The 26,087-nt window shown below is 34.1% G+C and overlaps 1 pseudogene; it reads right to left on the bottom strand.

Moving 5' to 3' along the window:
- Positions 1-24,130: 24,130 nt before the first annotated feature.
- Positions 24,131-25,884, bottom strand: LOC132351614 (integrator complex subunit 10-like; annotated as a pseudogene).
- Between the last annotated feature and the right edge of the window lie 203 nt (positions 25,885-26,087).

The raw sequence follows: 26,087 nt of genomic DNA, 5'->3' as shown, positions 1-26,087 counted from the left end.
GGTATCAGAAGAAACACCTGTACGTTTTGTCCAGATGTTTATTTAGTACCGAGTGGCCAGTATTGATAAGATGGAGCTACACTAGAGAGCGAGTGCTAGTTCTGCACCTTTGAGGGAGCTACATGGCCAGCTAGGTGTAAAATCCAGAGAGACCCCAGAGCCCATGTGTTTCCTAATTATCCACACACAATGAGCCTTGTCTATTGTGAATACAAACAACTAGGCTGTTGAATGACCAAGACATTAGAAACTCTGCCTGGAAGTCACCAGACCTCTTTTTATGCTCTGCTTTGCATGCAGCACTTTTTCTTTTTCTGTTTTCTTTTTTAACACTTACCAAACAGTACCAGGTGAAATCAGTTCTACCTTGTGAATTGGATGTTAATCTGAACTCAAGACCACTGCTGTTAGTAGAACAGAGTTGGAATCGGAGATAACAAGAGCTTCACATGTAATTATTTTTTATCATAAATATTTCATTATCACAGTATGATCATGAAAAATTAAAACTAAAGCCACCAGTGTCCACAACCTAGAGATAATTATTAACACGTACGTGATAGTGATATATATTTAATAATAGTCAGATTTCATAAATGTACTCTTTTATGTATGACTTTTCTCACATGTGCCGTGAATATTCTACCATGTTGCTAAGGATAAATATGCATCATGATTTTTAATGGCTGCATAGAATTCTACTGTGTGGCTATTACATTATTTAACCAATCTCCTATCAATACAATTGCTAATTTTTCACTATTAATTTCAATACTGTTTTTGATACATGTGAAAAATTGCTTTTCTGAAAATTATCAATTTATAATTCCACAAGTAGCATATGAGAGAGCATACCTACTTATTCTCCCACCAACACTGAACTGACGTTTTAAAAACCTTTTGTCAGCTTAGTAGATGGAAGACATTTTTTGTTGATATTTGTATTTTCTAATATTCATTACATTTAATGGAAAATTATAAAGAAGAAAGTATCACTCAAAATGCTGCCATATAGACATAACTATGTTAAAATCCTGGTGCTAAAAAAAAAAATCTTGCTGCTTAGCCTTCTGAAAATTTTCAATGCATATATGCACATGATTTTTAAAAATAAATTGGACTATACAGTTCATGCTACTTTTCACCAACAATATATTCCTCTAAAAATTTTTAATGAGAAAATGATGTTCTATTGTGTGTATTTCACGATTTCCCTATTGTTGAATATTTATGTTGTTTCTTATCTTTTTGCTATTATATAATAATGCTGTGATGAACATCCTTAGAGTGTTGCTCACTTGTCCAATTATTTCCTTAATATTCTTCTCTGAAAATGGAATTGTTTGGCAAAAAATTATGCATATAGTCACATTGTCTCTTATAAATACCAATTCCTGCCTTTATCAGTACTATATACAAATATCCATTTCCCTACACTCTAACAACACTAGATATAATAATATTTTAAACCTTTACCAGTAAGATAGATGAAAGATATTTTAAATTATACACCTTAGATGCAGTGAGATTGATTATTCTTTAATATTTATTGACTATTATTTCTTCACTTGTAAGTTGCCCTCTAATGTACTTTGCCCATTTTTTTATTAGACTGTTCATCTTCCCTATCTTTCCTTTAATGAAGAATTCTTTATATATTATAGGATATTAACACTTTGTCTGATACATGATTTTTACTTGACTTTTAATTTTGATTATGGTGATTTTACTGAGCTAAATTTTAAAATATCTAAGTAGAAAAATCTATAAATCTCTTTTGATATCCTTTCTGTTATAGGATTTTTCTTCACCCTAAAATTATTGAACTATTTTTTAAAATTTCTTAGAGTGTTTTCTTTTAAACTAGAAGTCAGTCATTAATTCATTTAGAGTTTTTGTCTTTTTTTTCTGCATTTTCCCAAATCCACTTTAACTCTTCTACTTCCTCTATCAATTTGAAATATTTTCTTGTACAATATGTATATTGTGTGTGTGTGTGTGTGTATATATATATATATATATTCTCTCAATAGTGTTTAAAAATAAATATTAATAACAGACCATGTCCCTACAGTACTTAGTGTATCATATACATTTTAGAATACTTTTGCCTCATTCCAATTTTAAATCCATTAAGATTTTCAGAGACTCTACATGAAATTTATAAATTTAGTGAGAATCTTTAGCTCCATAATATTGATCTTCCTAATCTAAAAAAGAATTCTTCATTTATTCAAGGTTTCTTTCACGATGCTCATGAAAAGTTTACATCATTTACAGAGATATTTTGCCCATTTACTTTTTCTTTTTTTATTAATTTTTATTGGATTATAGTTGCTTTGCAATGTTGTGTTAGTTTCTGCTGTACAGCAAAGTGAATCAGCTATATGTATACATATATCCCCTCTTTTTTGGATTTCCTTCCCATTTAGGTCACCACAGAGCATTGAGTAGAGTTCCCTGTGCTATACAGTAGGTTCTCATTAGTTATCTATTTTATACATGGTAGTGTATATTTGTCAATCCCAATCTCCCAATTCATCCCATCCCCTCCATAACCCCTTGGTATCCATACATTTGTTCTCTACATCTGTGTCTCTATTTCTGCTTTGCAAATAAGTTTACCTGTATCATTTTTCTAGATTCCACATATAGGCGATATTATACGATATTTGTTTTTCTCTTTCTGACTTATTTCACTCTGTATGGCAGTCTTTAGTTCCATCCATGTTTCTGCAAATGGCACAATTTCGTTCCTTTTTATGGCTGAGTAATATTCCATGGTATATATGTATCACATCTTCTCTATCCATTCCTCTGTTGATGGACATTTAAGTTGCTTCTATGTTCCGGCTATTGTAAATAGTGATGTAATGAACACTGGGGTGCACATATTCTTTCAAAGCATGGTTTTCTCCTGATATACATCCAGGAGTGAGATTGCTGGGTCATATGGTATTTCTATTTTTAGTTTTTTAAGGAACCTCCATACTGTTCTCCATGGTGGCCATATCAATTTATATTCCCACCAACAGTGTAAAAGGGTGGAAGACCTACAATAAATAGACATTTCTCCAAAGAAGACATGCAGATGGCCAACAAACACATGAAAAGACGCTCAACATCACTAATTATTAGAGAAATGCAAATCAATACTGTTGTCTATTCTCATGGTTTTTTGTGTATGGGGTTATTATGAATGAGGTTTTTTCTGTATATACATACACAGATATACATACATGTATGTATATTTAATTTTGCATTGAAAAATGAAACATTCATTTAAAAAAGTTACAGAAAACGTAACTACTATTTATAAAGTGTTCACTCATTGAACCACCACTGAGGTCAAGACATAACTTCTAAGTGTTCTAGAAACCCACTATGTGCCCCTCCCCTACCATGACCCTCTTCCTCCTCCAAGATGGTCAGTAACTTGACTTTGTGATGATTATTGCCTTGGCCTTATTTATAGTTCTTATGTTAGAACTATACATGTCCTTATTTATGTTAGAACTGTACATCTGTAAATAATACAGTTTAGTTTTCCTTCTTGTTGAACTAAAATAACCATTATACTTTCTGGTGTAATTGATTTGTTACTTTTATACTTTAGCTGATACTCTGTTCAATATTTTAGTTGATGATATTTTTTTAAAGAAGTAATTTGTCTTATATCATCAATAAATTATGTTATTTATCTTTTCCTTTCCAATGTCTGTAATTCTCATTTAAACCTATAGGGTCTTTTCCAGCTCTGTCTAATAGCATTGGTTAGAGCTAAGAGAACAATGATAAATAATGGCAATAGTGAGAATTCCAGGATTTCTTCCGAAAAATGGCCATACTTTTATTGTTTTGTCATTATTACCATACAGTGGTTGTTTTGAGGTATATGTTTATCACATAAAGCAATATTATTTTATTCCTATTTTCTGAGAGATTTTTTTCAGAAAGAATATAAAGTATTATCATGTGGCATTTTAGTGTCACTCAAGGCAATTGCTTGGCTTTGCTATTTTGAGTGCTATATAAAATTTGTAGAGCTATTTGGAGAGAAAATTTATTTTATACTATTGGTATTGCCACCTGGAAACATGATATTCCCTAACTTAATATTCTTCAGGAAAATTGAATAGTTTTCTTCATACTTTTTACTCTATATTTCTTTTTTTTTTTTTTTTTAAGATTTTTAGAAATTTCATGTAATGTCTGAAACATTTATATTAACATGTTTCCATACAAATAACCCAATGACAAAATTCAACACCCATTTCTGATAAAAACTCTCCAGAAAGTGGGCATAGAGGGAACCTACCTCAACATAATAAAGGCCATATATGACAAACCCACAGCAAACATCATTCTCAATGGTGAAAAACTGAAAGCATTTCCTCTAAGATCAGGAACGAGACAAGGATGTCCACTCTCACCACTATTATTCAACATAGTTTTGGAAGTCCTAGCCACGGCAATCAGAGAAGAAAAAGAAATAAAAGGAATACAAATTGGAAAAGAAGAAGTAAAACTGTCACTGTTTGCGGATGACATGATACTATACATAGAGAATCCTAAAACTGCCACCAGAAAACTGCTAGAGCTAATTAATGAATATGGTAAAGTTGCAGGATACAAAATTAATGCACAGAAATCTCTTGCATTCCTATACACTAATGATGAAAAATCTGAAAGAGAAATTATGGAAACACTCCCATTTACCATTGCAACAAAAAGAATAAAATACCTAGGAATAAACCTACCTAGGGAGACAAAAGACCTGTATGCAGAAAACTATAAGACACTGATGAAAGAAATTAAAGATGATACCAACAGATGGAGAGATATACCATGTTCTTGGATTGGAAGAATCAACATTGTGAAAATGAGTATACTACCCAAAGCAATCTACAGATTCAATGCAATCCCTATCAAATTACCAATGGCATTTTTTACGGAGCTAGAACAAATCATCTTAAAATTTGTATGGAGACACAAAAGACCCCGAATAGCCAAAGCAGTCTTGAGGCAAAAAAATGGAGCTGGAGGAATCATACTCCCTGACTTCAGACTATACTACAAAGCTACAGTAATCAAGACAATATGGTACTGGCACAAAAACAGAAACATAGATCAATGGAACAAGATAGAAAGCCCAGAGATTAACCCACGCACCTATGGTCAACTAATCTATGACAAAGGAGGCAAAGATATACAATGGAGAAAAGACAGTCTCTTCAATAAGTGGTGCTGGGAAAACTGGACAGCTACATGTAAAAGAATGAAATTAGAATACTCCCTAACACCATACACAAAAATAAACTCAAAATGGATTAGAGACCTAAATATAAGACTGGACACTATAAAACTCTTAGAGGAAAACATAGGAAGAACACTCTTTGACATAAATTACTCTATATTTCTTAAGTTTACATGTAGTGATTCTGTATTTTTGTAGGTATCGTGAATAGAATCTTTTAAAATTACAACTTAAAGTTGAGTTTTATAAATTTATTTTATAATTGGCCTCTATAATGATCTCTCTTAGTAGCTTTAACAGCATTTTCTATTTGTTTTCTCCTAAAGTTTTTCCAGCAAATAATCGTAGCATCTGTAAATGATAATTATTTTCACTTTTTCCTTTTAAATATTTATAATTTTGGGGCTTGTACTTTTGGCCAAGATGCAGTAACAGGGACCAAATTTACTCTCCACCCTAAACAATTACAGAACTGGACAAAATACATGAAACAATGACTTTTAAAAAAAATTACTCTTACTTCATTTTTTCCAGCTTTATTGAAATATGATTGACAAATAAAAACTATATATTTGTGATGATTTGATGTACATATAAATTGTGAAATGATTACCACTCTCAATCTAATTCACAAATATCACCTCATGTAGTTACCCTTGTGTGTGTGTGTGTGTGCGTGTGTGTGTGTGCTTGTGTGTATGGTGAGAATACTTAAGATCTACACTCTTAGCTACTTTCAAGAGTACAATACATTATTATTAATTATAGTCACCATGCTGTACATTAGACCTGTATCTTATAACTGAAAGTTTGTACCCTTTGACCCACATCTCCCCATTTCCATCCCACCCACCTCCTGTCCCAGTCCTTGGTAGCTACCATTCTATTCTGTTTCTTCATGTTCAACTTTTTTAGATTCCTCATAAAAGTGAGATCATGTGGTACTTGTCCTTCTGTGTCTCCCTTATTTCAGTTAGTATAATGTCTCCAGGTTCACCTATGTGGTCAGAAATGGCACAGTTTTCTCCTTTTTAAAGGCTGAATAATGTTCCATCTTATGCATGTACCACATTTTCCTTATAAATTCATCCGTTAACAGACACTTAAGTTGTTTCTATAGCTTGGCTATGGTGAATAATTCTGCAATGAACATGGTAGTTCAGATATTTCTTTGAGATGAATGCACTTCCTTTGGATAAATACCCAGAAGGTAGAATTGCTGGATCATATTTTTATTTTTTTGAGAAACCTGCATACTTTTTTCCATAATGGCTGTACCAATTTACATTCCCACCATCAGTGGACAAGGGTTCCTTTTTCTCCACATCCTCATCAACACTTGATACCTTTGAAACAATAATTTTTAGACACTGGGGGAAATATTGTGTAGGCCAAAAATTTCGTTTGGGTTTTTCCATAAGATGTTATGAAAAACCCAAATGAACTTTTTGTCCAACCCAATACAAAGCAGAACTGTGATCCCTAAAAGAAGAGAAACAAAATGAGCCCTATGACTGGACCAACTTGCTGTCTAAAGGCAGTTTCCAGGCTACAGTGCAGACAGAGAGCATCCAAACAGCATCAATGAGGGAAAAATATATTAGAGGTCAAGGAAGTCAGGGAGCTACAGTTTGCAGAATATTGGAGAGGAAGAGTCTGCACGTACAGACAGAGAAAGCTCTGGTGATCTGTAAAGAGGTCTTCTTGAGTCTTTGGTGTGTACTGATTTGAACCTGTGAGAGAAGTTACCCAAGACAGGAGAAAAACACTGAACAGTAGGCAGGAGAATTTCTGGAACTTTAAAGACTGGGGATGGTTTGTGTTTCCAACAGCCAGAGCAGAAAGATGTCAAAATAGATGGGGCTTTGTGTAGAGTCCCAGAAAAATATTGCCTTAATGGCGGGGCTAAGTTAGGGTTAGACTAAGGCTGACTCTGGACCCCCTCTAAAATATCTTAAAAACAATCTTTGAAAATATTCAACTAATTCCAAGAAATTTTGTTGCAAGCTAAAATAAAACACAACACTACTTAAAGGAGAACACACAAAAAATCCAGCATTCAATAATGTCATGCCAAGAATACAAAGAAGCATAAAAATTTGACTTACAACTAGGAGAAAAATCAATTGATAAAAAAAAAAAACCCAGAAATAACAGAAATGATGAAAACAGCAGAAAAAGTCATTAAGACAGTTATTATAAGTATGTCCATGTGTTCAAATAGGTTGAGACAAACAGAACCATGAGAAGAAAAATGGACCATATACAAAAATACAAGTAGACTAGAAATGAAAAATACGTTATCTGAAATAAAAATTACACAGGGTGAGAAAAGCTGTAGATTAAATGCTGCAGAAAATTTTTTTCTCAGTGAATGTGAAAATAAAGCATAGAGAAAATAAAAGACTGGAAAAATTGAAGAGAGCATAGATATGATATCAAACAGCCTAAAAGCCTAATGTGTAACTGGAGTCCCAGAAAAAGAGTAGAAAGTAGGCAGAACAATGATGGGGGAAAATCATTTGATAGAAACTATAAATGTATAGATCCAGGAAGCTCAAATAATTTCAAATAGAATAAACATTTTTTTTAAAAAAGCATGTCAAGTCATTTAATATAAAAAATGTGATGAAAACTAGTGCAAAAGAAAAAAATCTTAAGACAGGGAAAAAAGACTCATTATGCCCAGCAACAAAAGTAAAATGACAGTAGACTACTCATCAGAAACTATGCAAGCCAGAAAATAATGGAGAAATGTCTCTGATGTAGTAAAAGGGGAAAAAAATAAAAATTGGTTTAGGTTTCTTCACTCAGCAAGATTTCTTCACTCAGCAAAATTTTCTTTAAAAAATAAAGACATTTTAGACAAACTGAAGCTGATAGAATTCATTTTCATCAGATTTGTACCTACACAAATGTTAAAAGTATTTCAGGCAGAAGAAAATGATACCAGATGGAACTTAGGATCTACACCTGGGAATAAAGAGCACCAAAAATGATAACTACATGGGTAAATTTAGAAAATAAATTGTTTCCACATTTTAAATCACTTTAAGAAAGAATTGATTGTATGAGGCAAAAATAATAGCGATGTATTGTCGCATTTAAAGCATATGTAGAAGTAAAATATAGGACAACATCACAAATAAGTAGGTGAAATGGAAATATTATTTGAAGGCAAAATTTGTGGGATGAAGCTAAAGCAGTGCTTGGAGAAAAATTTACAGCATTAATTACTTATTTAAAAAGGAAGAAAAGTCTTAAGTCAATAATCTAAGTTTCCACCTTAATAAGCTAGAAAGAAAAGAGCTAATTCTACTCAAAGCAGAAGGAAATAATGTAGATAAGAGCTGAAATCAATAAAATTGAAAACAGAAATGCAACAGAAAAAAATCAGTGAAACCAAAAGCTAGTTCTTTGAGAAGATCAATAAAAATGATAAATATTACAGAAAGTAAAAGAATAATAATCAGTTGTTATGAACAACTTAATGTCAATAAACTTGACAACTCAGATGAAATGGACAAACACTCTGAAATACTCAAAAAGCTCACTAAAGAAAGAATAGATAGTCTGAATAACTCAGTATCTCTTAAAGAAATTGAATTTATACTTAAAAACCTTCCCAAAAAGAAAGCTCCAGGACCAGATGGCTTCATTGGTAAAAAATATATCAAAAATTTAAGGAAGAAATAATAGCAATTCCACACAAATTCTTCCAGAAATAAAAGAGGAGGGAACAGTTACAAACTCATTTTATGAAGCCAGTATTGTTCTGGCACTGAAATGAAGGACTTAACAAGAAAGGAAACTTCAAACAACATCTCTCATGAACAAATGAATTCAGCAATATATAAAAAGGATTATATATAATATATAAAAAGGATAATGTATCATGACCAAGTAGGATTTATTCTAGGAATGCAAGGTTATTTCTACATTTAAAAAAAAATCAATGTAATTCCCCATATCAAAAGAATAAAGAAGAAAAATCATATGGATCATCTCAACAGGTATAGGAAAAGCATTTAAAATAATTCAATATCCGTTAGTGATAAAACTCTCAGCAAACTATTCTCAGGAAAAGACGGGTACTTCCTCATGTTATGAAATCCATCTACGGAAAAATCTACAGCTAATATTATGTGTAATGGTGAACAAATGAGCACTTCTGCATAAAATCATGAACAAGGCAAGGACATCCAATCTCACCATTCTGTTCAACATTGGAGAGGAAAAAAATGCATATAGATTAGAAAAGAAGAAGCAAAAATATCTTTATCCATAATTATATCAGTATGGAAAAATGCTAGCAGTTCTGAAACAAATCTATTAGAAGTAATGAATAAATTCAGCAGAGTCTCAAGATATAAGGTTAATTTAAAATTATCAATTGTGTATCTTTAAATTAACAATGAATAATTAGAAATACCTAGAAATAAATTTAACAAAATACGTACAAGACCTGTACATTGAAAACTACAAACCTTGCTGAGAGAAATTAAGAAACTTATATGAAATATGTCTTCTTCATTGTTCAAATCTACAGACATCAATTTTTTCCACAAGTTGATCTATAAGTTTAATGCAATGACATTCAAAATCCCCCCAGTTTTTTAATAGAAATGCAAAGCGCCTAGAATGGCCAAAGCAAATTAAAATATGAACCAAGATGGATTCAAACTACCTGATTTCAAAGCTTACTATGAAGCTACAGTAATTAAGGCAGTGTGGTATTGTAATAAAGATAGATATACAGATAAGTGGAAAAGAACATGTAGCCTAGAAAAAGACCATCAAATATATGATTAATTGATTGTTGACAAAGGTGCCTTGGTTATTACAGTGGGAACTCTAAACCTAACCCTAACCCTAATCTTTTCAACAAATCATGCTGGAGCAATTGGATATCCATATGCAAAACAATGAACCTAGACTCTAATCTCACACTACACACAAAAACTAACTCGGAATGGATCACAAACCTAAATGTACTATGTAAAATTATATAACTTCTAGATGAAAATTGGAAAGAAAAACTTTGTGATTTAGTTAGGCAAACATTTCTTACATATGACCCACATAAGCATAAACCAAAGAGGAAAAAATTAAATTTCAAAATTAAATCCTTTGTCCTTCAAAAGATACTGTTAAGAAAATGAAAAGGTATATCACACAGTGGAAGAAATTCTTTCCAAAACATGTAATTGATAAGCTTGCATCGAGACTATATAGAGAACTCTTTGAACTTAAGAAGACAAGCCAATAAAAAATGACAAAAGATTTGAAACAGAAAATTTAACATAGAAGATATAAGAATGTCAAATACACTCATGGAAAGATACTCAACATCATCATTCACTAAGGAAATACAAATAAGAGCTACAACGAGATACTTGTACACATCTCCTTAAATTGCTGAAGCTAAAAAAGAGACATTATTGAAAGTTGCCAAGGATATGCAGCAACTGGGAGAGCAAAAATTTTACAGCCACTATGAGAAATAGTTTGGCAGTTTGTTATTAAATTAAGCATACAGTTACATAATGGTCCATCAAACCTACTATTAGGTATTTACTTAAGAGAAATGAAAATATGATCATACAGTGACTTGCAATAAAATATTCACAGCAACATTATCACAGTAGTCCCAAACTGGAAACAATCCAAATGTCCATCAGCAAGTTAATAGATAAATAAATTGTGGTATATCCATAAAATGAACTAATATAGGGCAGTAAAAAATAGCTAACTACTAATAAATTCAACAATATAGATAAATCTCCAAAGCGTTATGCTAAATGAAAGAAGCCTAATACAAATTATATGCTGTTTGATTCTATTCATATGAAATTATGGAAAAAGCAAAACTATATGGACAGAATGTGGATCAGTGGTTGCCAGGTGCAAGGGGTAGGATGAAGTGATTAATTTCAAAAGGCCACAGGGGACATTTTGTGTTGATGGCCTATATCATGATTATGGTCACAGTAACAAAATTATGTAAGTCTGTCAAGTCTTGCTGAATTGTATACTTAAAATTGGCAAATTTTATTTCATGTAAATAATGTCAATGTGGCTAGTAAATATAAATTTATACCTTTTAAAAAACTTTTTTTTCTTTTGCTTTCTGGCCTGATAATATTGACTAGTACTTTTAGAATTATAGTAAATAATAGTGGTAACAGAATGACCTTAGGCTTTTTCCTGATTTCATGACTTGGGTATCCACTGTTTCACTATTAGGTATGATGATGGACTGTTGGCTTGGAATAGAATGTCCTTACCATGTTTAGTAAGTATATTATATTCTTGTTTTGCCAAGTATTCTCACAAGCAATATCTGCTGGCACATAACTATATGATCATATGGATTTTTAAATTTGGTTTTTGAATAGGATAAATTATATTAATAGATTTTCTATGTTAAATCATCTGTGATTCAATACTGGTAAAAAATATGCTTGCTTTTTATGTATTTTTTTTTAAATGTGGGACCTCGGCCTCTATTTTTAAAAGTGAGATTAAGCACTTGTTTTCTTCTTTGCTCTATCTTTATTAAATTCTGTTATTAGAGTTTTAATTAATTTATGAAATAAATTGGAAAGTTTTCCTTCTTATCATATGCTTTGAAACATTTTAATAAAATTGCATAAATTCATTGGATATTTTAACATAATTGGCTTTTGAAGCTACCTGGGTCATTCACCTTCTTGGGGGTATTTGACAAATTTCCCTAGTTCTCCTAGGATTATTGAGTTAGTTTTGTTAATTTGTATTTTCTCATGAGATTTTTTATTAGGGATGGTTTGTTTTTGCCAAGATTTCCTGCTTTGTAAGAACAAAGTTAAATTGATTTAAACCTGTTATTCTGCTATAATTTCAAATATGCTCTGCATGGTTTGTTATATTGTTAGTGTTTTCTCTCTTTTATTAAATTAAGCTTACCAGAGTACATCCTCTTTATTGTTTTTTTTTTTCCAAAGAGGCAGCTATTACATTTATTTACCATTTTCTGTAATTTCTTCTTATATTTTAGGTTTTTTGTTTCTCTTTTTCTAGCTTCTATTTTTAATTCCTAGTATTTGTATTCATTCTTTTTATTTTATAGTAAGACATTTAATTATGACAAAAAATAGCTTTGACCACATTCTATATATTTTAATATACAGTTCTTTTTCTGAAAGATTGTCTCTTAAACAATATAATTATTAAGAGTTTTATTTCCTCAAGAACTGATTTTTCCTTATTATTTAAACAGTGGGGAGCTAGTAAAGATTTTGACCAAGGAAGTGATATGTTTAGATCTATAGAGAAGTACCTGACAGCATTATGGAGAGTGGATTGCAATAAAGTGACACTTAGGATGAGGTTTAAGAGGTTATTGCAAAAGTTTACAGAAGAGGTGATGACTGATACGAGCAAAAGTCACACTGCAGAGGGGTGATCAGTTGAAGGAAGGAAAGATGAGGAAGCAGTGAGAGTCTGATCATAAACTTAACCAGATAAGCAGGGTCAGCTACATCTGAGAGTGTAGCATTGGTTAACCTGATAACCAACACTCAGGTCAACAAGAGCTGAGTCGGGGCTTTGGAAGAGATTGAGAAGTGGAGCCTTGAAATTTTCCTGGCACTATGAGACCATAGCCACAGTTGCTATTTTAAGACATCAGGCATGGCTGAAAGGTAATTCGTGAGGGTGTCAGCACAGCCAAGATGGTGATTCTAGATTATACATAAAGAAGATAAGCTCTATTTGGAAGGAAAGAAATTGCACTTAGGTGGAATTGTTCTATGAATGACTTAACATGGGCGTGTTTGTATTTTGTATTAGGAGAGGAAAGTGTCAGTGATGAGGGTAGTTCTGTTTGGAACCCAATAATGGCATGATGCCTTAAATCCCTGAACTCCTGGTCCATCATCCAAAGGCAAACCTCTTCTTCATCTGGACTCTTCTATATTCTCATCCATATACTGCATTTTCTTCACTGAACCCCATTCCACCATTCTCCTCCTCTTGCCTCATTCTTGGTCAATGTATTCATTTATCTTTACCATTTGTACATTTTATTTAATAGCAGCAACCTATTTAAAATAGTTTATTCTTAAAAAAATACACGTCCATAATAAAGAAAATTAAGCAAAACCAGGACATATAAGATAGCAAGTGTTCTCCCTACTCTCCTCCCTACATCACCCATCTCAGTTCACACAGGCAGACACTGTTAATGACTTGCTGTATAGCCTTCTAGCCCATTTTCAATACATAAGCAAACGCAAGAAAAAAATGTTTTTCAAAAATTATATTACGATATACATACAAATCTATAACTTTCTTTTTTTACTTAAAAATACATTTTGGACTTCATATTTATAGTGTTTATAAGATCCTCCTCTTTCTTATATATTGTATCATGTTCCATTATAGGGCCGCATTGCAATTTTTAATGAACATTTATGTCATTTCCTTTTTTTGTTGGTATTATAAAAAACCTTTCAGTACTTTGAAAACTTGGCGAATGCTCCTTTAGGATAAATTCCCATAGTGGAAATGATGGATCAAAGGCTAGGCATATTTCAAAATTTTAAAAGACATTGTCAAAAGTTTATATCAATTGAGACCACAGCAACAGTTTAGGAGAACACTAATGTCCTCAGATTCACTCTAGCTTTGTCAATATTTTTAATGTTTAATCTATTCATTCTAAGTCAGAAACCTCTACAAAGAAATAGTGTCAGAAAGACAAAAAGTCTTGCATGGTGTCCTCTCAATTAACAGTGTGGTTAGTGCTTTAACTTTTGCAAAGAGCTTTTATATATATTATGCCATTAAATCTTCAAAAGAATTTTTTGAAATACATTTTTTCATCTTCACTTCATATAGGAGCAAATTTAGGTGTGAGAAGATCAATTACTTGTTCAAAATCACACAGATGCTAAGTGGTTGACTTGGAATTCAAACTCTGATCACACATAACAGTTTGATAAAAATGGATATTTAAGTTCTGCTATGTTATATTCAGATAACTGATACCACTTTGACTTGACATTTTTTTCAACTAAACATTATACTACCTTAAAATGGGTATATTTTACTTTTTTGAATATCCTTATATATTTAAAATTATTATTCTCTCTTTAAATATTCTTTTAGAAGGCTTAGTAACAAAACATAATACTAAGTGTTAGAGAAAATTTAACTTTCAGGGTAGAGATGCCTACTTTTTTTTGATGAAAGCCAATGAATAAATAAGGTATAAAATACTAAAATTTTCTCTGCAGAGAGGCTATCGACATCAGTGTTAAAAGAATTTTGGGTCAGAGAGATATGGATTAAGAACTGTTTCTGGGGCTTCCCTGGTGGCGCAGTGGTTGAGAATCTGCCTGCCAATGCAGGGGACACGGGTTCAAGCCCTGGTCTGGGAAGATCCCACATGCCGCGGAGCGGCTGGGCCCGTGAGCCACAATTACTGAGCCTGCGCGTCTGCAGCCTGTGCTCCGCAACAGGAGAGCCTGCGATAGTGAGAGGCCCGCGCACCGCGATGAAGAGTGGCCCCCACTTGCCACAACTAGAGGAAGCCCTCGCACAGAAACGAAGACCCAACACAGCCATAAATAAATAAATAAATAAATAAAAATTTTAAAAAAAAGAACTGTTTCTGCTACTTTCTGTCTGGCTGACTTTAGGAAGCTTACTTAACCTCTCCAAGCCTCAGTTTATACATCTATAAAATAGAGATATTAATGTACTTACCTCATTTGATATTACGAAGATTTAAAAAGGTATCCTATGTGAAATGGTTAGTGAAGTGCCTGGCACATAAATGACATGCAATAATGTTGCTGCCATTATTATTATAATTATTATTGTTGTGGCTACTAATATCATAGGTAATTTTTTAGAGACAAATATATTTCAGAATATTAGGTATTCCCATAAAGATTGACTGACTGTCTTTCCTATGTTACAGAAACCACCATTTATATATGTTATTTTTCTCTTCCTTTAGAATGTATAATTTGTTCTAATCCTGACATGTTAAAGCTTCAGTGGACCTAAAAGATTATTTAGTTATACAAATAAAGACATTTAAGACCAGATCTCTTGAGAAATTTTCCAAAGTCACACAGATTCTTGCTGCCAAAATAAGAATTTGATTCCTGGTCTCTGTTCTTTCTCCTTAAGGTTAATTAATGTATTTTAAAAATTACTGTGCATATTTGAAATATTTTACAGTAATTTCTAAAATTGTAAGCCAAATATTGAAAAATTTCCTTGGCACCACTGGTGACTGAATACATATCTCTCCTGATTTCACTGAAATGAATTTCCCCCAGTTCAGAAACTGGTGAACTTTTGCCCTCTGTTATGCAAGTTCAGTTATTTTTAAGGAAAGATGACCAGACTGCAACTCTGGTAATTGTGTCAACTTCTTCAGTAATACAAAATTTAATTTATTTTGCATTTGTCATGTATCTTGTCTCTGTGATATTACAGACACTTAAAAGCTTCATCCAGTAACTAGTTCAAATTAAAAACATTTCCATGCCTGCATGTAAATTGTGCTGCAACTTTGTAATTGACTAAAATTATTATCTTACTATCATAATAGTAACTCAAGAAACTTAGACAATAAAATAGAGAAATGAATTGTTTTATGGAGGTAAGTAAAACTGGATAGTTGTTCTGCCTTCATACTTTAAAGCATTGGTTCTCTGCCTGTACACCCTTAAGTATGGAATAAAGTCACATACACACAAAAGCGATCGTTGATTTGTACAGTGCCTGCCTTAAAAACAAGCTGGCTTCTAACTTTAAATCAACAGAGAAAATTTTAAGCTCCAGCTGGTTAGACAACTATCCACTGGCAAATCAGAAAAAATAATTTAAAAATTTTACTTCAAGTTGGTTATTTGTAACTTAGGTTGTTTTTCCATAGAGGTAACGAGAATGATTCTTGGTCTGACAAACTTCAGGAAAAAGCCTAGTACTCCATAGATACCTCTAATATTGTCGTATGTTAATGTGGTCATTGTGAGTCATATTTTCCCTATGGAAAATGAATTTACTTTTGAAGAGTTACATTCTTTTTTAATTTATTTTATTTATTTATTAATGGCTGTGTTGGGTCCTCGTTTCCGTGTGAGGGCTTTCTCTAGTTGCGGCAAGTGGGGGCCACTCTTCATCGCAGCGCGCGGGCCTCTCACCACCGCGGCCTCACCCGTTGCGCACCACAGGCTCCAGACGCGCAGGCTCAGCAACTGTGGCTCACGGGCCCAGCCTCTCCGCAGCACGTGGGATCCTCCCAGACCAGGGCTCGAACCCGTGCCCCCTGCATTGGCAGGCAGACTCTCAACCACTGCGCCACCAGGGAAGCCCTGAAGAGTTACATTCTTTATGAGGGATGTAAGTGATGGGATTCAGAATTTCCCAATGTTTACTTGCTTATTTTGGCTATCCACTCATCTGTTGTTGGCAAGTTGAAACCATCAGTAGTTAAGACATTACCTCAGATTTAAAAAGTTGAACATTTTGGTTTATATCTTTTAATTATAAGAATGGAATTCAAAGGATTGTATTTTCTGAGTATGTTATTGCTCTAAATTCGAATTCCACATCTTTTATTCAGAAATAATAAAGTGGGTTATAATGGAAGCAATGAAGGACATAGAATGAACATTATTTCTTCAATGTTTGTAGAAGAGATAAACAAAGGAATGCAGGGTAGGGATAGAGAGGAATGGAAGGATTATGATCAAAATTTCATTCTTTCACAACATAATGTAAATGTATTGGGACCTTCTCTGAGACTACAGCTTGAAGGTCAAGTAGAAGTGTGAGGTTACCGAATGAAGTTTAGAGAGGAAAAGTTATTGACCCTGGAGAGTAGTGGTGCCCTGAGACCCTTAATTAATCACGTACCTTTATCGTACATGTGTCAGTTTCTGCCTCTACCCTTCTTTCTGCTACTGATATTACTCCTGCCACTACTTCTGTCTCTTCTTTACCTCCATGGCTGGGTTCAGCTCAAATAGGGGCAAGCAGGGAGAAAGACCTTCCTTTCTAAGGTAAATTATGTTGACATTAGAGAAGGCCTTTTAAAAAAATGTCTTTAATTCACCCACATGAACTTCTTTAGAGTTTTCTTGGTTAAACTTGGCCTTTTGCATTTCCATGTCAAGTTTAGAATCAACTGGTCAATCTCTTTCAAATATCTGGTAGGATTTTGACTGGTAAAGCATTGAATCTACAGTTCAGTTTTAAGAGATAATTGATATGTCTGCAATTCAGTTTTAAGAGATAATTGATATGTCTGCAATAGTTTATCTTAATAATGTGTTCCATATTCCTGGTAATTCCTAGTAGTTGATGATTCTTCTCACTCCTCCCACTCCACTCCATAAAAGAGTGAGCTATTCCATGCTCATTATTTCAGATCATTAACACCAAAACAGAACAGAAATCAAAGTTGTCAATTTTTGGTTTTGGAACTCATGACAGAGCTAACAGTCTTGAGAGTAAAGGAATTTAAATCACAAGAAACTAGGTTTTTTCAAATTTCAAGTTCTCAACGTTAAAGGACTCAAAGCAAGCATAAAGTCTATGCATAAAAACAGTCTTTGGAGTACGTAGATGAAGAGCCAGATGGTCTCACATCCAGTCTAGATAAAGATTTCATGGGTGGTGCAAGAAAAAGGCAGAGAAGAATCAAAGGGCTCTGATGTGATGAATCCTTGAGAAGAGACTATGTACTCAGCTCCACCCAGGCCAAATCCCAGAGTGCCGGTGAACCAATAGAACCCCGGTAGATTTGCAATTAAAAAGACAATGTGACTTGTGCATATCTTTCTGGGTGGAACTCTGAGAAGTAGCCAGCCTTATAGAGTTCCCAATACTTAGCTTATCAGAGGAGCAGAAAGAAAGGGATATCTAGGCAGATGGGCCTGAGGCACTGCAGAGTCCTTGAGCCCCTCCTGGTGAGGGTGAATTTAAAAGCCCTCTCATTCCTCATCCTCTGAGAGGAGATTGGAAATAGAAAAGATTCCAGACCTGCAAGTCCTTGGTTGTAAGCCGAAAAGAGTGTTTGTGTTGAGACCCCCCTAAAGAGACTGAGAATAGTGGCTTGAAATAGAACTTAGTTCAGACATAGAAAAATAAGAAAATTTACATTAGTTTAAAATACTTTAACAATTTTAAATTTTATTAAATTTATTATATTTTAATTAACTAAAATTTATTTTGGGGCCTAATATTTATACATAATTATTCCACATATTTTTGGCTAAGACAGAAATTTCTTGTTCTTGAATGGGAATATAATACAGTAAGCATGTCAACTTGCCCCAAATTAATTTATTAATTTGGAAAAAGTCAAATTATCTCTACCCTATAGCTTATGACAGAATGCATTCAAAATGTGTTATAGAGTTAAAATGATAACACTATACAATTATTAGAAAATGTGGGATGTATTTATCTGATTTTGAGTATGCTTTTCAAAGTTTAAAAAGAAAACAGAAAGAAAAAGATTGATGGACATTTGACTATCTAAGAAACCTAAAAATTCATAACATAAAAGTAAAATCTAAATCTAAAATATTATTGACGTAAAAATAAAATTCACCATATGTAAAACTAAAAGCAAAGAACCACCTGAAAATAAATATCTAACAAGAAAATGAAAACTCATTTTAATAAAAATGCAAATTTAGTGTCACAGTCTTTTCAATACCAAATTGGAAAAGGCATGAAATAGATTAATACTAGATATTAAGGTTTGTAAACATGCAATCTCACAGAGTAGTGATGATAGATAATAAAAATATTTCTGATAATCAATTTGGAAATGGGTATCAAATGCCTTTAAAATATTTACTTCATTGATTAATTCAATATTCTAGGAATATTGTTTAAGAAAATAGAAGTACACATCAGACTGTAGTATTATGTGATAGAAAAAGCAGCAGTAACTTAAATACCCAACAATAGGGGATTAGTTGAATATTTTATAGTGTATAGTAACAGATTCCACACTGCTGTGTAAAAAATCACATTTTATATAATCAGTGATGTGGGAAAATTCTCACAAAATATGTGGGTGATTAAAAAGAATATGTTGATGTTGATATATGATAGAGCATATGATCCCAATTTATAAAATTAAATGTAGAGAAGCTCTTTTACCTGACCTGTACTTAACAGAAGCATCAGATGTTCCCTCTTCCTTTTGTAAATTATCTTTACTGATGTCAATACTTATGGAGAGCTGGCAGCTCCCTAGGATAGCCACATTTTTATTCCACCTGTTGATTTATATATAGATTTGGAGTCAGATGTTTGTTTTTATATCTTAATATCATTTTCCTTGGTCCTATAATTACAAAGCCTAATTACAGATTAAAATGTCTAATAAACTATGAGTGCTAAAAGAGAGTAATTGTTTATGTTAAATAAATAGAATTCTTTGGGAAAAGTCGATTAATTTGAGTAGGTAAGAGGATTTGCTCAAACTATGTGTGGACAAGAAAACTGTGCAACACTGGGAGAAATGATTAAATTCTAGACTTCTACACTGAGATTTGTTTATGTCTTTATATTACTGTTCCCATTTTAGGAAAACCAATCTAGAAATCATTTATGGTTCATTAGGAAGATGATTTATGTTATAAAGATGACCTGGAGCTCCCATCAGAAGACCTGTGGTCAGAAAAAAAGTTTGGTTCTACATGAAAAGATTAGTGAAGAAATGCTTATTTATTAATTAAATTAAACTTACATATCATGTATGTATAATTTTTAAAGGTTCTGTACCTTATAAAACCTTTTTCTGATTAACCAAAGATTGTTGGCTATCAGATAGAAGGGATTCTACTGCACATGTGTGTATAGAAAAAATATTGGGAGTCTTAACACCAAAATGTTTTAGTAGTTGTCTCTTGATAGCTATCATGATTTGTTTTTTCTTCAAACATTTATCTTTCAATTTTCCTAGAGTGAAAATGAATTACTTTGATCACAATTTAAAGTTATTTGAAACAAAAAAGGACCTCTCCAACCCCTCCCCCACAGAAGGTACTGGGCTTTTTGCCTAAATATGGGGTCATTGCCATTGTGGTTCCAATGTGGTGTGAGCTTGAGATGTTTGCTTCCATACCATTGGAATCTCCACCTATTCTGTGTTCTGATAGACACAGCTAAAGGTGAGACAATGCACCTTGAGTTTTTTTCAGTCTAGCAACTACACAAAGCTCATGATGAAAACAAGCATCCATTACAGCAGGCAAATTGTACTTAGTGCCCAACAAATGTTCAGAACCAGGGTGTGAACGATCATCCTTGTGAAGAATTGACATCTTGCAGGATAGGTACTTCCAGACCCTGCCCCAGCCCTCCAGGTATGCTTGGTTGGCAGCTTATTACAAGCAGGTCATACACTAACTTATACCATGTGTTAGTTAGTCAGTTGTAAGTTAGTTATACACTAACTTATACCACATATATACCATGTGTTTGTCATTCAGCATATAAATATCAGTCCTTTGCCTAGCACATAGTAACTCTGTAAATAGTAAGTTTTCCTTTAGAAGATTATGGGAAGGGGGGAATGTGATAACAATAAATTTTGTTTAGATGATAAACTACATGACAGTGGTTTTTAGGTCTGTTTTCTGTATAACTTCTCTGGACTAAACACAGATTGAATCATGTTGGAACTAAATGCTATTTAATGTGCTAGTGAAGTGTCTTCCATTTTGCATGAGTGCTTTCTGTCCATGGTGTAACATTGTGATGGCATATTCTTTCAAATTATATTTATATTCCCAGACCCAATTCCCTAATTTGCTTTTCTTTTCTAATGCCTTTTCTTCTCCTCTGAAGTCCATAGTATTTTAAAAAATACGTATTCCTTGAGAAGATATTGAGCTTTTGCTTAGGGTCATACATAAAAGTGTTTGATTTAAATAATCACGGGAGTTAAACTGCATCTGCCAGGGAGTTCTACATTTTTGGCAGTTATAGGCTGCCTTTATTCAGTTTAATGATGAAGATTTGACTTCGTTGGAGTTTTTCTTCTTAGTAAAATGAATGGTGCATCTTTCTTTAATTGTGATCCTTGTCAACCATTTGGCCCAGTAATGGCATGCAAATTAAACTCTTTAAAAATTAATGCTAACATTTATTAAATAATGCATCATATAAAAAGGTAATTTGAAATTCCAAGTTAGACTCCCTATCTGCTCATGAGAAAGTATTTTTTGTGCCATCTTCCTAAAACATCTTTATAGTCTTTCTAAATACCTTGAATGTTTTTCCAGTATTTTGCAAAATTATCACCATGGAGACTGTTCATGTAGACAGACTCTTTATGCTTTTCAATTTTGATTTGTATAAACTCTCAGATTTTGAATTTATATCACTGCTCTGACTTTCTAAACTTAAAAGTGCTTATAGATGTTTCTTTACGACAATTTAAAGACAAGTCTAATTAAGGGGTATGTAAACTTAATTGTACAAGCTTACCTTCACTTCTGATTCTCAAATCAGAATGTATATCATATGCTTGGGAATTCCCTGGCAGTCCAGTGGTTAAGACTTGGCGCTCTCACTGCCGAGGGCTCAGGTTCATTTCCTGGTCAGGGAACTAAAATCCTACAAGCCGGGCTGTGCAGTCAAAAAAAAAAAAAAAAAAAAAAAGAATGTATATCACATTGCTAGTAGGACAATTGTAAACCTTATGTAACATCCCTACCCAGACAGCAGTGAGCACTAGCATTCAGCCTTGTACATTAGTGATTTTGTAAATTTGATTTGGGAATTTTAAATGATATTATGACTATAATCCGCATAACCTGAGAAGAATGAAACTTCTCAGAGGCAGGCTTAGTATAGTGTTAAGAACAAGAGTGGTAGAGTGTGACTGCTGGGTTTGAATGAATGCCAGTCCTATCAGGTATGAGCTTTACTATCTCAGACAAATTCCTTAACTTTCCTGGGTCTCAGTTTCTTCATCTGTGAAAATGACATCAATAATAGTAGCTATCTCATAGAGTTGTTATGAGAACTATGAAATACTAATAAAGTATCGATCCATAGCAAGGACACAACAACTATTAAGGCATTATTGTTATCTGGAACATTTTTCCCTTCACTGAGAAAACTTTAGCAATATTACTTAAGTGAATCTTCAAAGGATCTGACAATAATTTCGATTTGATTTGCTAACCTAAGAGCAAGAGTCAAATATCTCTTTACTTTGCATTATCTATAGAAATAGAATTTGGGAAAGAAGGTAAAATTCTTCATTACAGACAGCTGTTTCTTCCATTCGATGTGAATTACTAAAAAAGAGAGCTTTCTCATGCATGTTTTTATTTCAACAAACATGCACTTAACACCAGCTATCAATATATGCAAGGCTTTGCGCTGACACTAGGCAGGGAAACATACTAAGAGGAGATACGATCCTTATCCTCAAAGTTATCCTGGTAGTTAGCAATAGCCATCCTAATAGATCAAAAGTTAATCATAAGATTAAAAAAAACCCAGATATTTCAAGAAGTTATAATAATGAAAAAAGTCATCATAAGACAGCATATAATTAAACATCTAAAAGATGATATAAACAATAAATGTGTTTGCTTACTTTATATTTGTTTAATAATAACCTTCTTGTTTCATAAATACGTAAAGATTCCATGCTAAGCATTTAGATAGGAGTAAAGTGGTTGGCTTGGTCTACGAGGGCTTCATGAAGGATGTGGACCTTGGGAACATTTTGAAGATTGAGTTCCAGGCAGGCTTCATCTCTTAGACCGTCCCATAAGTGTTAATAAGTGATCTACATGTTAATTTGGAGATGGGTATAGCTTAAGGTCTCAACAGTTGCCATCATGCTTAATTACTGTTCACATCCACCCTGCAGTAAGCTTACTGAGCTTTCATCAAGAAGCAGGTGGAATTAGTAGTAGAAGATAGATCACAAGCTTGATCGTTTCAATAGTTCTATGTTTATTGAAGACCCAGTCAATCTACCCCCACCCCCAAAATTCAATATATATCCCAGGCACTACGGAGAAAGAAATGGATTCATTGTTGGTTCCTGGCCTCCAGCTGCTCACAGAACATGTAACAAGTATTTGTTCTGCTTTATAATACATGCAAAGATAAGAGTAAGCCAGAGGTGTGATGAATGGGGGAGTGGGTGGGAGTGTATGTGTCAGGGAAAGCTTCAGAGAAGAGCCAGGGTTTTTCATTCTCTGCATTCCTGAATAGAAGCCAAATAAAAGTTTTAATTTGGGGTCAATTCAGAGTGCTTCACAGCTTTTTCCTTTCCACTGAATCTAAAGCTATGATCAGTGAGTAAAAATTGCAAAGATAAGTATCAATCAACCAGGAGTCTGTGGGACAATCAATCTTTCTGATTGACACTTTGGTGTCCTTAGAGTTTGTTTCAAAAATGGATTTGGAAGATACTCTAAATCACAAATAATTAATAATGGATGTAAGCACAAACTGGTTCCCCTTACACTTAGGATAAATTTTTTTCAATTGTTCATTTATTCTTTTATTTATTCAGTCATTCATGTATGTGCCAGACAGGCTCTGTACAAAATTTTTTGGCTGATTTGGGAACAAACAAGTACAATTTATTTCTTCATGGATTCTTTTTTTTTTTTTTTTCAAATTTAGGATGATTTTATTTACAAAACAGGTTCTTTTGTTTTACAAAAATTGCAAAATATGACAAAAATAGAAATATCTTCTTGGACTGTTGGGAACTACTTCTAAGCAACCAATGAGTTAAAACACCTATGGTCTTCTTCTTTTGAAGAGCACGACGGCAACGCTCAGCCGTGCTTTGTGTCTCCCCAGAGCCCCGCGGCTGTGGGCTGCCTCTGGCGGGAGGGCCAGTCAGGCCAGAGTCTGGAGCAGCAAGATCTTCTCGTTGACGCAGAACCTGTGCAGCACCAGCATCAAGTTCTCCCCGCAGCGGGACGCCTGGCGCTCCACGGCCAGGCGGAAGTCCTCCTTCACGCCCTTGGTGATGCCCCGGGTGACCGTGTGGTGCTTGATCAGCATTCCTTGATTGGGTTGTGGTTCCAGATGGATCTTCCCACCTTCCTGAGTTCTCAGGTAGGCGAATTCCTCCAGCATGTTGATATTTGTAACATAATTGAAAAATTCTCATATTGGAAGTTTCCTTGCTGGCAAATCTTATTTGACAGCTTTCAAGAAAAGGGGGTCTCTCCCCACGGCCACTCCTGCTGAAGCAGCACGATCACGTGCCCCAGCGCCATGTCGTCTCTGCTGTCTGTGAAGGCTCTAAGCTTAAAACAAGCTAACATTAAGTGCAGGCAATAGGGCACGATAGCCTTGCTGGTACAAGGCAGAAGCTTCAGATATGAACCTTTTCTAAACTTGGGTTTATTTTTGAGGGTTCTTCCTGTGACTTGCCTCCATCCTGGATGGGGAGGACCACGTAGCACATCAAATCAAGGACTTTCTCACAGGTCATTCTGTACTCCCCCAAGGCCAAGTGGAAGGTCACCAGCTGGATGAGTGCCCTCTGATGCTCCAAGGTCCCCTGTCCTGAGATCGTGGCTGAGGAAGTGGTCCCTGGAGAGCTGCCAAGTGGTGCAGGCTCGCTATGGCCTTTTTATATTGACCCTGATAGATGATCATATCACTGAGGAAGATTCTCAACCAAAGCCAACTATCAGTCTTCCATGCCAAACAAATTCTTGTAACTTCCTTGTCAAGGAATTCCAGGGAATAGAGCAGCTCCCAGCTCTCTCTGGCCAGCTTAAAGCTTTCCAACACCTCGATTGAGTTAGCAAGTTCTGCCTTATTGACAACAATGTGATGATTCCTTCCTTTTGCTGAACAGTCTTCATCATCCGAACTCATGGTTTTTTCTCTTCCCTCAGCTAGTTTCCTCTTTTTATGTATGTGTTTATTGCGATCAGTTTCTACATCACCATATACATTTGATATGTCTTCCAGAAGAACCAGTGGAACTTGGCTAGGGGCATTAGGACCTTGGAATAGAGACTGCTGTATGCTGTTGACATACTGAAATGCATTCTTAAAGAAGACCAACATAGTGGAATAAACCACTTGGTTTTTATATTTTGCATGAGCTTCATTATCAAAGTTGTTCAGGTATCTGCAGAGATCCTTCAGTCTATGCAAAATATCACCATAGCTTTGTCTTCCTTTATCCATCTGCCAGTCACATCTCATTCCAGCAACATTCAAAATCTTAAACAACCTCTCCCAAGGGTCCACGATCTGGGACGATTTTTCAGTCAGTCCCTCTATTATGTACTTCTGAGAGCTACGTTTGCTCGGTGACATTAAATCAGACGTTTCTTAGGCACCTTGATGCTGACTCTCTATTTGAGTAGATCTAGTGACATAATTGGTATAAAATTCAGCTGCTTTGTTCTAGTACTTACACACCAAATTGGCAGGCAACCGAACGTCATGGTTGTTAATTATTAGAGGAAGGACATCACACACAAATAATTTTCTAAAACAGTTAACAGGAGATTCTTGCTCTTCAATAGTTTCAGCCTCCAATAGTGCCTCCCCAAGGCTGACCCCATGCTGTACCACTGTTTCAGGGAATCATCTCAAAAGTAGAAGCAACAATTTATTTATTTATTTAAAGTACACAATTCAATGGTTTTTAGTATATTCACAGACCTGTGCAACCAACACAAGAACAAATTTCAGAACATTTTCATCAACACAAGAGATAATCCCACCCCCGAAGCAACATTTCTGATCATTCCAAAGTGTTGAAGCATTGTTCCGTAACCTTTAG

The sequence above is a fragment of the Balaenoptera ricei genome, chromosome 17 (assembly GCF_028023285.1).
Source record: "Balaenoptera ricei isolate mBalRic1 chromosome 17, mBalRic1.hap2, whole genome shotgun sequence".
NCBI lineage: Eukaryota > Metazoa > Chordata > Mammalia > Artiodactyla > Balaenopteridae > Balaenoptera > Balaenoptera ricei.
Note: the sequence above shows the minus strand (reverse complement) of the source record. Positions and strands in the feature narration are given on the sequence as shown.